At 32.3% G+C, this 13,703-nt stretch overlaps 1 protein-coding gene across 2 annotated transcripts in view; it reads right to left on the bottom strand.

The window, feature by feature from the left end:
• Nucleotides 1-13,703, bottom strand: part of LOC143252175 (nocturnin-like) — an 89,405-nt gene that overhangs the window by 73,274 nt on the left and 2,428 nt on the right. For both annotated transcript variants that reach the window (XM_076503908.1, XM_076503909.1), the window contains exon 2: nt 12,046-12,184. The gene's annotated coding sequence lies outside the window, so the exon portion shown is untranslated. The remainder of the gene's footprint in view (nt 1-12,045; nt 12,185-13,703) is intronic.

The raw sequence follows: 13,703 nt of genomic DNA, 5'->3' as shown, positions 1-13,703 counted from the left end.
AATGTGCCCCCCAGTGGCTCAGCGGTATGTCTCTGAGTTTACAACTCTAAAAACCGGGTTTCGATAGCCGTGGTGGGCAGAGCACAGATAGCCCACTGTGCAACTTTGTGCTTAATTCAAAACAACAACAACCACATCAATGTACATCTAACAACTAAAACAAAATAAGCAGTTTCATGAATGTTCCAAATATAAAGATACAATTTGCCAAGGAGGTTTTATTTCGACCACACAAAGATAAATAAATATTGGTTTTTAAGCGCATGAGGGTTGTTTTATAAACTAATGGTGTATCTGTTTTCTCCGATAACCAATGAAGATATGACCATTGCTTAAAATAAAGATTGTTTATGAGTAGAATTTCGCGCAAAGTTACACGAAGATTAGCTCCACTAGCCTTCTCTACGTTTGAAGCGACAGCCTAGGATGAAGGAAGCTTGTCAACATCACTTACCGCCAGCTCTTCTCAAACAGGATAAAGGTGTTTGACTGCCACTCTTATAATGTACTCACTGCCTCAAAATGTGGAGCGTGAGTTTTCTTTGTGTGTATGTAACGTGACGCAAATGCTATGATTAAAAACAAATCAGCGCGTGACACAAAGCTATACGGCAATCATTTGTCTTTCTTGAGTGAGCAATGCTTTCTCTTGTGCCATTGGTAAACATGTTACTTATCGCGAACCAAACCAGGTGATCAAATAATTAAACCATACTCATTATGCTGATATTACATTTAAGGTTTTTGGGATGTATGCATAATTAGAAGTTTCAGACGTCATTTTGACGTCAAAAGTCCTGTTACAGACAGTGGTGGCTGTCTGGCGTACTTCTAAACAGGTTTAATCACAAATATATTTAAACACTATTCAAAGTCACAAGATTACAAACTCTCGAACTGTCAACAGTTTTTATTTACGAATGTGAGTTAGTTTTGCTTTAGTAACGACTTTTGTTTTTCAACTTACAGCTCCAAACTTTCTTTCTCTGCAAATAAATAACTCGTTCTCCAGTGTCACCTACCTACAAAACTAATACCATTATTATTAACTCACGTTCTTCTATTAGCAACAGTTCAAAATACTACACGTTTTGTTCAAGAAGGAGAGAAACACTGGAAATTAAAAGCCTGTAAAATAGTTTTTCAGTTACGTAGAAACATACAACGCAATAAAATTAAAATGTTCCGACCACATTTTTGACGATCCGAGATATTACTCAGTACAATAACATAAGCAATCTGTATCGTTTCACAGCCTGACATGGTCAGGTGGGTTAAGGCGTTCGACTAGTAATCTGAGCGTCGAAGGTTCGAATCCCTCTCGCACCAAACATGCTCGCCCTTTCAGCCGTGAGGGCGTTATAACGTCACGACCAATCCCACTATTCGTTGGTAAAAGAGTAGCCTAAGAGTTGGCGGTGGGTGGTGATAACTAGCTGCCTTCCCTCTAGTCTCACACTGCTAAATTAGGGACGGCTAGCGCAGATAGTACTCGAGTAGCTTTGCGCAAAATTAAAAAACAAACAAATTTATCGTTTAAAATATTTTTGGAGATGTGAAAATGTAACATCTCGTAACACAGGTTCTTTGTATTCAAGATATCTCGAAAGTTCACTAAGAAAACGGACACAAAAGCCGTTTCCTACCACTGAAAAAAGGCGAATTTATATATATATATTTATATATACATTCTACAAATGCATAAGTGACACATTCAGGTATTTTTATGCGAGTTTACATCATGACACTATAAATATATTACACTGTACTGCCCTCTTTACATAGAAGAGAATATAACGCTCAAGTTAAAAGAGTACTTTGAACTAAAGTAGTTGTTATGTATGACTTTTCATTCACTAAAATTTTGTTTGAAAATAACATACGTTTTCATTTAGCATAAACGTTAGCTGTTTGTTTCGGAAGATGGTAACTCGAGATAGTTTAACGGATGAGCCATCAGGTGTATCACTAGTTTAAAACAATATCTGATAAAGTAAAACATTAGAATTACCAGAAATTTACTAAACCTTTCCAATCTTTCACGTTACTTCTTTGCAATAATGTGAAACTGAAAATAATTGTAAAAATAAAGTAAAATAAAACGTAATGAATCTTCGTTGTTGTTTTTTTCTACATCACTTATTCTTCAGAATTGACTTTGTTACAACGTCTACGTTTAGGTACCCGTCCAGTACTTAAAAGAACTATTAGCAATGTACCTTCGAGAAACACCAAGTATTCTGTTTGTTTGTTAGGGAATTTCGGGAAGTTCCATGCAGTTTCGAAACTGATAAAGAAATTCAATGAAAACTTTAACCCACCCTTATACGAGTGTACAGATCTAACATAGCCTTATTTTAGAAATATCTTTATCACTACTGCTGTTGCCATGGATTACAATCTACTTAAGAAAGATAAAGGGAAAATACAAAATTTGTTTCCTAAGCATAACACACAGACGATGGCTACTTGTGTTGATGTTCAAAATTGGTATATTACTTTCTGTGTTTATAGCATAGCTATTGAGGCTATCTACAGTCGTCCCTGATTTTGAACTGTTGATCTCAGGGAAAGCAATCACTTGATAGCGCTTACCGCTAATTCTTGGGCTACTTTCACCAACAAATAGTGGGAGTGACTGTAAAATTACAACGTCCCATGGCTAAAAAGGTATTTCTATCACCCACTTTCGATCCCACGACGCACCCCTTAAAATAAGAATCAATCAAGCAAATACAAATTCACTTTTTCAGTGAAAAGTATGACAAACTTAATATTTTTACACGGATAAACAGTTGATAATTATCTAACACCGTAAGTATAATCTGTTTAATAAACTGGTTTCTCGTAAATAATGAAAGTGAGCGAGGAACTATTAGAACTAGTATAAAAATATATACTCACGAATAAAAATTTTGTTCCTCGGATTCCTCTGTTTATTTCATATCCGTATCAGGAATTTAAAAGAACACTATAGTTTCTTCCTTAAAAATGATTTTGTCTAATAAACCTGGGGTGTCTTAGTCCGAATGGTTTTATACATTCTTTCTGTGGGGCAAAATACACATTTTACATTTCACGGAACAAAGGACTAACTAGACCTATTACTGTGTGCACCCAGCGAACGTAACACTCACAGTCCACAACGTACAGCTCTTGAATACAATGGCCGCCACTGGTTGAATGATAAACGGTTTTTACTGGTTTATCGTCACGCATACCTGAACACGACAAACCATCTGTCCTTCTTTAGCTTCCTGTAAGCCGTCAAGCAAGCAAAATACGATTCCATCTAGTACTTTGCTTTATGTAGTAATGATAGGGTTTTTTTAATTTTTGGGATACAATCAAGGATAAACAAGATATAAGAGAACGTGAAGTGAACCCAGCGGTCAAATTCACGCACATAAGACGCCATTAATAACGAAACCGTTGTGACAAAAAAAAAAACATTAAAATTTCGCATGGATTTCTCAATACAAGTCATGGTAAAACTTGTATAGTCAATATTTTTAAACTGTAAAATGCCCAACTGCTAACTGAACAGCGTTACATGTTACATCAGTTAGAACAATGTAAAATATTGTAACATTGATTTTACAATATTACCTGTTCCTTGAAAGTTATAACAGCAAACTGAAATAGCTGGCAACTAATATAACAATATTACCTGTCATATGACGGGTATAACAACAAATCGAAATACTGTGTTGTATTTCGAAAATTTCCGGCAAGACGAAGAAATCCGAGTCCGCAAAAACAGGAGGTTCGTGAATCTCGTGTGCAGGTGTGTTTCCCGAAGGGTGTGACGGTTGGACCACAAAGAATGAGGTCATAGAATGCAAATGTTTAATAAAAGTCACCATGGCTTAAATTACAAACAACAAAACCCTGCTATACAACTCAAGGTAATACAATGGGGCAGGTGATGATGTAGGTACAAAAAGAGGGGGGGTAGTAGCCAGAGTCTCAAATACTTTATTGAAGCAAAAAAGCCTCTGCTTGCACATCCACCTCTATAACCTAGATGGCATGCAACTAAGTCTTATCTTAAGAGAGGCAGTGTTTCCAAGTTAACATTAACCTATAAAACCAACTTTAATAGCAAAATAAAGAAACAAAATACCTATGCAAAAGAAAGACAATGTTCACATGCCCATATGAATAAAAGCAGAAACTGACCCTACAGATACTGGATAACTTAGAATGTTGTTAAAAAATGAAACCACAAAATTAATACACTGACTTTGTTACCACAGAGGAAAGCAAGAAAATTTATTAACATTTGACAAATCTGCTAAAGTTTATAACAAATCTGTTCAACTACTTACTAACTCTCTTTTAAATGTGACACTAAACTCGTGAGTTTCTGATGTAAAAAAATGGTGATTAGTTACTGTTATATCAATCGTTATTAACTGTCCAATTTGTTAACAAGAATAACTTGACATGCTAATTAAAAAGCAGGTAGTTATTGCTGGTGAAGCTGAAGAGAAAGTGCCTAATCTCCATCTGACCTAATTAGCCCATGGTGAAGCTTGAACAATGCTATGATCCAACTTGAGGAACAAAAGAGAGGAAAAAAAAATGTGAACTTGACTTTTACACTAAAAGCAGCAAGTGTTTAAAACAGTCTAGCTGCTAATCTCATGATCAACTATTATCAACCTGGTTACAAATCTAATAGTACTACTGGTCTCACAATAAATATAAAAACAAAGTACCTGGTCACTGATATAATAATACCACCTGTCTCATGATCAGTTATAAATGAAAATGTAAATACCTACTTTTACATTCTGACACACAGATATAGTTGTTTCCTGTCTTGGAAGATGATGACACTCTATGGTAGCTATCAGCCAACATCCTACAATGAGCTATAAGAAATGCATGACTAGGTGAAATGTACAAAAACAGATCTAATCTGAATTTACTGTACCTTGAAAACAAGTAAGCATTCGTTATAATTCACCACTGGAGTGATACCGTTCAACTGTTGTTATAATAGACAGTACAGATTGTAGTTATCTTTCATATCACTGATTATCTTCCTTTCACATTACACACTTTAACTGCCTAATGCCTCGGGCAATATTCAAAGCTTAAGTTCTGCTTATAACATGTGTTCTTTGATTGAGGATACACATGTGATCACACAACTTGTTACTTCAGTCAATAAGAAGTTAGAGTAGAAAGCAATTTACACATGTTCACAAAAACATGATTTTAAATTATATCGTGCTTCTTTATTAATTTCAAGCTTATAACTATCATGTTTTTGGAGGCCTGTATTTCTCTGCTTTGCCAGAAATCTTCAAGGTACCACAATCATGAAAACAAAAAGCATCTAAGATTCATACTACAGTTTTTACCAGTAGGTCTGCAGAGTTACTTTGCAAGTGCATCTTCCAACAGGTGTGAAGGTAGGGCAACAAAGAATGAGATAGGACACATATTTATAAAAGGAACAAGTATTTAATGGAAACCTTCAGAGTTTACAGAATAACAATGCACTATTGTACAATATAAAACAAGTGACTGTTAAGGGAAGTAAATAATATACTATTACAAGTAAACATTCTTATCTTCATAAATTAGGTTAGCATATAAAAGCAATTCACAAAAAGACTGTATCCATGTTAAAATGTAACATAATAAAACTGATCTTTACTTTAGCTCACCAACATAATAACAATAATCCATATTATAAATAAATACATGTGCTCCACTATCCAATGGAGTATTTTATACACAATTCGTTCACTGGTAAAGAAAAAACTAAAATAAAATATAGGCAAAAGCCAAATGACACCTGTACAAATAAAAATGAAAACTAACCCTTAAGTTGTGAGAGACCTTAAGAAACTCTTGAAAAGTAAAATTACATAAAAATACAGAAATCTGTTGCCAGCAATCACAAGTGAAAACTGAAAGTTTTTGCACAGAAGTTAAAGTTACGGAAACTTTTAAGTCCACAACAAAACTATTATTTTACATAAATTTCTTTAAAGTTTACACATGTAAAAAATCTCCTGAAAATCTGTGTCAGATCTAGGTATAACCTAGTGAAAACTGCTTAAAATGTGGTAAAAAATCTTTTCTCCCTCAGCCCCAACATTATTTTAATGATAGCAATAAACCCTTGAGAAAGCAGCGATTTGTGCCAGTTAGGTAAATTTGTCAACAAGCAGTGATGATAATTGATAAGAAGAATAGTACCTTGATTCCAACTATCAGGGAAGTCAATTATGATAGAATGAAATGTAATCTGTGTTAATCAGCAATGCTTCAGTTATAGAATTGTATAAACAGTAATGAAACTAAATACACACTGTAACAGAAATTATGATTAAAAACTGTTACCTTGTTAAAATGAAAATATGTTTCTGTTGGAAGGCTTTCCTGTTAGCCACAAAATGATAGTTTCATGATGGCAGCTGCCTGTTGTGGAAAAATGTGCACAGGATGAAATTTCAAAAGTCTTTTGCCTTTTTTTTTTTGTCCTCTACACTTGTTTTTACAGCATGCAGTTGCCATTCATTCATCTTAGTTTCATCATGAATACTCTGCCTAAAGCATCTATCAAAAAAATGGCAGTTTTAAAATGGAAAATGATAGGAAAGTAATTAATGTTTAGCTTCAATTGAATGGACACTGCAGGGTGAATCCCATATGTGTTTATGCTTTTGTTAGTCATAAATATATACCACCCATGAACCACTCTTCAATAAATAATCATGTTGTTCAGTATTTCATGATAACTAACAGTACTCATAAAATTCTTATCAACAGCTCAATAAATTTTATCCTTTTAAATTAAGTTCTTTTTAAATTCAAAAGGTAATAGACTGTCAAAACAAACATATTGTCCAATAAACGTTGGTTTAGTCTCAACATTTATTCCTAAATTTAGTTTCTTAAAGTTTAGAATTTGTTTTGCAATTACAAATTCAATATTGCCATTTTGACTATCAAAATAATTCTGAAATAAATGAACACAAGATTTGTACTTTATAAAATTAGTTTAGGACTTTATTACCTGAAAACATTACAATTCCATAGCTTCTAATGGTGAGGTATGTCTAGACACGTTCTATAACCAGATGAATAGTGCTGACTAGTCATTTATGATCATGCACTGTTCCAGTAATAATCAGCTCATTCAACATATTAGAGCATGTTCCATAAAAATAGTATATTATGGTAGTGGTAAAAGTGTAGAGATGATACAAAACATTAATAACAATATGTATGATGTACTTTACCAAATAGTTGTTATGGAGAGAGATTAAGATTGATGATTATGTTATCCAATAAAGATGTTTCACTCAATACAACCATCTTTACATTAAGAAGGACTGATTCACTTTACCTCATTTCATTTCACAAGGTAAAAGTAGGGTGATTATCAACAGGATGTGCTGTCAGAGGTCAAGGTCAATCATTAATACTGGGAATAGGTCACAATCAATAGTCTCAATTATATCAAAATACCAGTAGCCAATTTGGAATTTATATCAGTCACATAATCAGCAAACTCAGTAATTCTAAAACAGCCAGTAATCAATGAGCAACAGTATCCACAATATTTCCAACAACTTAGAAAAAATGTTTTAATACATTAAAACAGTCAGCAGTAGGCTATAATAACTAATAATTACAAATAACTAGGTTCAAAACTAGCTAGTTAAAACTTAACCTTAACGCTTGCCAAACAATGTTTCACAATTAAACAATTAATGTTTCTCATGCCCTAAATAACTTTTATACTATCTCCAACTCAATTTCATTCTTCAAAACACTTTTCATGACTACATGTAGTGTATTAGTATTTGATTAAAGGAACAAGCCCAAACCCGTGGTAAATGTTGTTCACTTAAAACATGACAGGAAATATTTAGAAATGCTCCCTTGTTATTTAACTGTTCTTTCAAAGTTTCTGACCCTTAACTAGGTAACAGGTTCTGGAAAATGAAGAATACTGAGTAACTTCTTAGGTTATCTGATTATATTAGACTCTGGTTACTTTAAAATATGTCAAAAAATTATTATTTGTCAAAATTATACTTACACTGTATTTAAAGATAATTACCTGTTAACTTGCTGTTAATGCCACCATAGGTCTTCCTGGTGTTCAAACCATTGAAAGTAGTATTTGTGATGGGTCCATTTGTGCACATTGTCAATAATGTCACCTAAGGTCAAAATTTTCCTTACCAGGAAATGTATTTCAGATAAATATTCACCTCTACATGAAACATATAGCATGTATATTAAGACTTTGAATAAAGTTCCATCCTCACACATAATAACATTTACTACATCATTCTACGATGTAATTTGCATTACTCTGTACCCCTCCAACAATAAGAGGGTGACATGTCCTTCATGTGCAATAATTCCCTTATATGTTTTGCACACCAGTAACTTATTCTTGGCAAGGCAAAAGAACAACACAAAAAGAAAAGAGGTGGATAGTTCTGTAAAGAGTCTATTAGATATCTGAAATATATTTTCAGGTAAAGAAAATACTAACTTCATAAATGCTGCTCACGTCTTCACAAAACATGGTTAGAATTATACTGAGAAGATGGTGGATGGACAGGTATAAATAAAGAACTATCAATAATGAGCTCCTTTCTGGGAATAAAGCAACAGAAAGGAAAACTGGTGGAATGTGAAACCCACTAGGGAGAGAGGTCGAGTGAGGGCACTGTTTAGTGGGAGACCACTTACATCTCAAGCAGAGAATATTCTTCACCCAATATAAAGGTATGATTAACAGGACCTCCTGTATGTTGTTAAAAGTGTCACAAAAAAGGATAGAATATAAAGACCGGTCAACCAACCTATATATTTCAGAGAGTCAACAGACTGTATGTGCAGTGTGGTTAGAGTAATATATCAAATAAAAGGGAGAAGAAAAATATTTCAAGAGAAAGATGGTTTTAGGGAAAAAATGGTCTATGGTTCAAATGGAATACATGCAAAAGCCATGAGAACTAATCAGTTTCCACTCCAGAAGACAAACAAGATGAGGTGAATAACTGATTAAGTTAAAAAAAGAAAAACTGAAATGAGGGAGATTCAGATGACTTGAAGAATGGGAGTAGAGAGTGGATCATCACTGGTAGATCATCCACTTCCAATGATTAATTTCAAGAATGGATGGCCAAAAAATGTGAACAAGAAAACAAGCTAAAGTGTAAGGAAAATTTGATCATACTGCAAAAGACACATGTAAAAATGATCATGTAAAACACTGTTGTGTAAAATAGCACTTCAAATGGTAAGTAAAAGTTGAAAATAGTACACAGATATATTCTGTGACTCATAATGATAGAGAATCTGACTGAACATTACAGTACCAAGAACAAAAATGAGCTACTGAGATAAACAAAATGTTTAAGGAAACTCTGTGATGAAGGATGTATTACCCTCCTACCAGTGGAGGTACAGCTTAATGTGATTTTCTATTACTGGAGAAAAAACAAAATGGATCACAAATAATTAAAAACAAAATCCCTGTTGATTCTGGATAACTATTTTTATTTTTTGTCTTTTTCATAACTAGTTTTGAAAATAAAAAGGTCCAAAACTAAATATTCTAATATTGCAACATAATTAAAAATACATGGATGTGTTTTGTAGTACAGCTCGGCATAGCTGATATACAATTGATCAATATTGAGATACTAAGCTTTATTTGTAGTATAGTTATAGTACTGCACTTCTTGTTTTCAAATACATGCAAAACATTTTAAGCAGTACCAGAAACTATAGAAAGAGTTAAACACGCTGACAAATGTTCACGAATATATGTTCTTTAATATTCCTATGATAAGTAATTTAAAAACAATTGTCTATTTGTGATTCTAAACCATCTTATTCAATACCATTCATAATATCATAAAACAACAGGATAAAAGATAGACAAATGAAGTTTTACCTTGGACACAATCTTTCAATCAGTATTAAAAAAAAAAGAAATAAACATCAATAAAGATCATTTAATTATAATAAAAACAATTCTATTTTATATCTATGCAAAAATCATTCTCTACACAAAAATACAAGCATTTCATGGTGGTAGACAGTTCTGTGACATTGTAAGTTTTCTTAAGTGTAAATTAACACTGCATTAACATTTCAACTCAAAACTTTGCTTGTCAGGCAAATGCTTTAACCAAACAACCTATTGCATCTCAAAAGGTACTAATCTCAGCTTTTATTTCATAGGTATACCACACTTAAAATTTATAGTTAAACCACTTAGGGATAAAAATGTTAACAAAAAAATGAGAGAAGTAAAAGACATTGAATTTTACATGGCTTTTGATGTGTCTCAAAAATCCTGCCAAATTTTTGTTCTTCAGTAATCTACAAAATGAAAACTGAGACTTCCAGAATTCAAGACATTGTTGTTAGTTGACTAAAACATCTATCAGATAGACAGAGATATGGAGTAACTCTCATCACAAAAATTCTACTTGGACAATAGTAAATTCAAGAATACTTCCAACTGGTATAAACCAGTGATTAAAGTTCTGAACAGCAGTACTAGTACAAGTCTATACAGTGAATCATAAAAGAAACTGTTTGTGTTCATATAAATTATTAAGTAGTTTCTTTAGTATAAAGCAAACTCAATGTCATTGTTATATGAATAGAACATCTCTTTAATTTCAAGTTCCAAAACCAGAATTTGCACAAAGAAAGATATGGAGCAGTTGTTGGTAACAAAATGCTTTTGATTGCAGTTTCTTAAATGTTTGACACATCCTGCAGGTAAAATGTATGTTCTAGAAAATGACAAAAATCCAACTGGGAATATTAATATGTAAATATGATCAGAATTTGAAACAACTTGGACACAAAAAGTAATTTCAAGTAATAACTAATTTATTTTTCCACAAGATGAAATACCTTACAAATGTTTTGATTACTCACAAGCATCTGTAATAAAAACTCGTGTACATGTTCACATTTTGGTTTCAACATATAAACCTTGTTGATTACAAAACACGACACTTCATAGTGGAAAACCAAAAGTGTTACTTTAATGATGAATCACTTATATCTCTACAAGACATTTCAGTATTTGTAATGTTAGCTTTACCTTCCAACTTTTCAACAATGTGTTTTGACACCCAAAAACTTAATTATTTAATCTTCAAATTTATAATTAGTTTTACATCATTCACAAACAACACATTAATCATAACTCTTAAACATAAATAAATGGTAAAATCTCATTTTTCTCATGCTGTACGTATGCAAAAGTGTTTAAATTTGATTCAGATTGAATGGGGAGTGACTGAATTTTATAATAACACTATTTCTGAATGACAAACATACCACAAACAAAACTAACACTTAAGAAAAATAATTTAGATCTTAACAAAGTACCTAAAAATTACTCTCCCACAAGTGTAGGTTATCATGCATTAACTGTCTTGTTAGTTGACTATCATAAAATTAACTCTTACATACCAGCTTATACAATAAAACGCATCACTGTTCAGCAGAAAATTTGACAGAATTCATTTTAAAACATTATACTTAAATACTTCATTAAAGTGAAACTGGATGTTGTTGACAGTTATTGCTTAAACTTTATGTTAAGTCCATTTCCAAAACCACTTAACCCTTTGAGTACATAATTAAATTTTGGTGGGTTCTTGAAAAGTGTTAATTACCCACTAAAAATATACTTTAGAATTTGAATTTTTGGTACTGTTTTCAATATCAAAATCAACTATTTGTTCTTTTGTTCCATGGTGTACACGTGTGTAGTAATAAAGCTGGAAATTCGAGAATGTGAGAGTACACTGATGAAGAAAAGTTTTTTTTGACACCATGAGATAAATCTGTTTGTTGCACCAAGTAGCTATAAATGTTAAGTTGAAAAAATTCAATAATAGCATTCATTTGGTTGAAACAAAAGTTATCTTGAATTGTTTTTAATACATACTTTTATTTCAATGTCATCTTTTGTCTTTTTTCTTACAAACATTCTATGTCCAAGTTAGAAAAACTTACCTTAGAACTGTAGCCTTTCTTTACAAGTAGAATCACTCCAAATGTTCACATTTTCTTCTAACAGTGATGTACAGTACTTTATAAATTAACTGCATAAACATGAGCAGTCTTGAAAACATCCAATTAAAAACATTGATGCCTATAAAAAGAATGTTAATAGTTAACAATCTGCAGTGACTAACATCAAGCATTTCTGTGTAATGTGATAACATATTAAAAAACAAGATTGTAAAAACTTCTTAGGTTCTTTTTGGTCACTCTTCACCCCTAAGCTAAATCAACTATAGCCTTTCACATCCTCACACTTGTCAAACAAAAATTTTAACTCGTACTATAATCAGGAAAACTATTCTACAGACAAGTAATTATATCAGAAGAACCAATTCGTCAAAGAATAAATAATTATTTGTGCTTAAAAACCTTGAACCAGTTACCCATAACATACATTAAACAAATGTCGTTTTCCAATTTTCTCATTTGACTTGCCTCCAATTTCAAGTTTAAGAAAAACTCATCTTAAAACAGAAATACTGTAACATGGAAATGTAAGTGTCTTAGGATTCTTAGACAGAAGAATACAGATTTTTCTACTTAGCTTAAAAAAACAAAATTCAAACCTGAACCACAATATTATTGGGATCAAAAGAGGTTTATTACATTTTTCTTAAAAACAAATTACTCACTGATTTATTAAATTTTCAACAAAGTTTTGGAACAACATGGGGCCTACTGATCTATTTCAGCTATTCAAACTTCTAAACTATTAAAAACTATTTTTTTTAATATCTAACAGCCAGCCCTTATCATTCATGTACTTATCAAACTACCTCTTAAACTCACTTAAATATATTGTTTCCACAATATCAAAAGGAAACCCATTCCAAATACCAAGCATCCTGTTAGAAAAATAAAACTGTCTTAGGTGAATATTTTGTTGTTTTGAATTAAGCACAAAACTACTCAATGGGCTATATGTGCTTTGCCCACCACAGGTATCAAAACCCAGTTTTTAGCATTGCAAGTCTGCAGACATACTGCTGAGCCACTGGGAGGCAGGGTGAGTTATATTTGTGTTACCTACTCCTAATATTTTCATTGTTAAGTGTAAAAAAAAATATGATGCATCAACACTAGCAGTTCACTTTACAATTTTAAACATCTCAATTAGATCCTCCCATAATTATTCTTTTTCCAAGACAAAACAACTTTAGAGATTTCAACCTTTCCTCGTATGACAATCACCTTAATACCAGGCACCATTCTAGTAACCCCCCTTCTCTAAACTATTATCAACAAAGCAATGTCTTTCCTAAGTTGAAGAATCCAAGTCTGAACATAATACTCCAAATGTAGCCTAACTAGTGACCTATACAATGAAATTATAACCTCCTTATACTTGCATTCTGTATTTCTGTACAAACAACCTAGAATATTATTTGCAATAGCACACTGTTTAGATGGCTTTGAGAGTAATGAGCAATTATACCCGTGCTTTCAACCTATAAACCTGATTCATTAAAAAACACAACATTTCATAGCAGAAAAACAAAGGTGTTAAAGTAACATTGAAACAATTCAAGGTCTAAGAGTCATTTAACCATTTATAATATTACTGTTATGTTCATACTTTCCAAAAAATATAAGTTTTCATAAGTAAT

The sequence above is a fragment of the Tachypleus tridentatus genome, chromosome 6, assembly GCF_004210375.1.
Source record: "Tachypleus tridentatus isolate NWPU-2018 chromosome 6, ASM421037v1, whole genome shotgun sequence".
In the NCBI taxonomy this organism is placed as follows: Eukaryota; Metazoa; Arthropoda; class Merostomata; order Xiphosura; family Limulidae; genus Tachypleus; species Tachypleus tridentatus.
The sequence above is the reverse complement of the archived record's forward strand: the minus strand, read 5'-3'. Positions and strand labels throughout refer to the sequence as shown.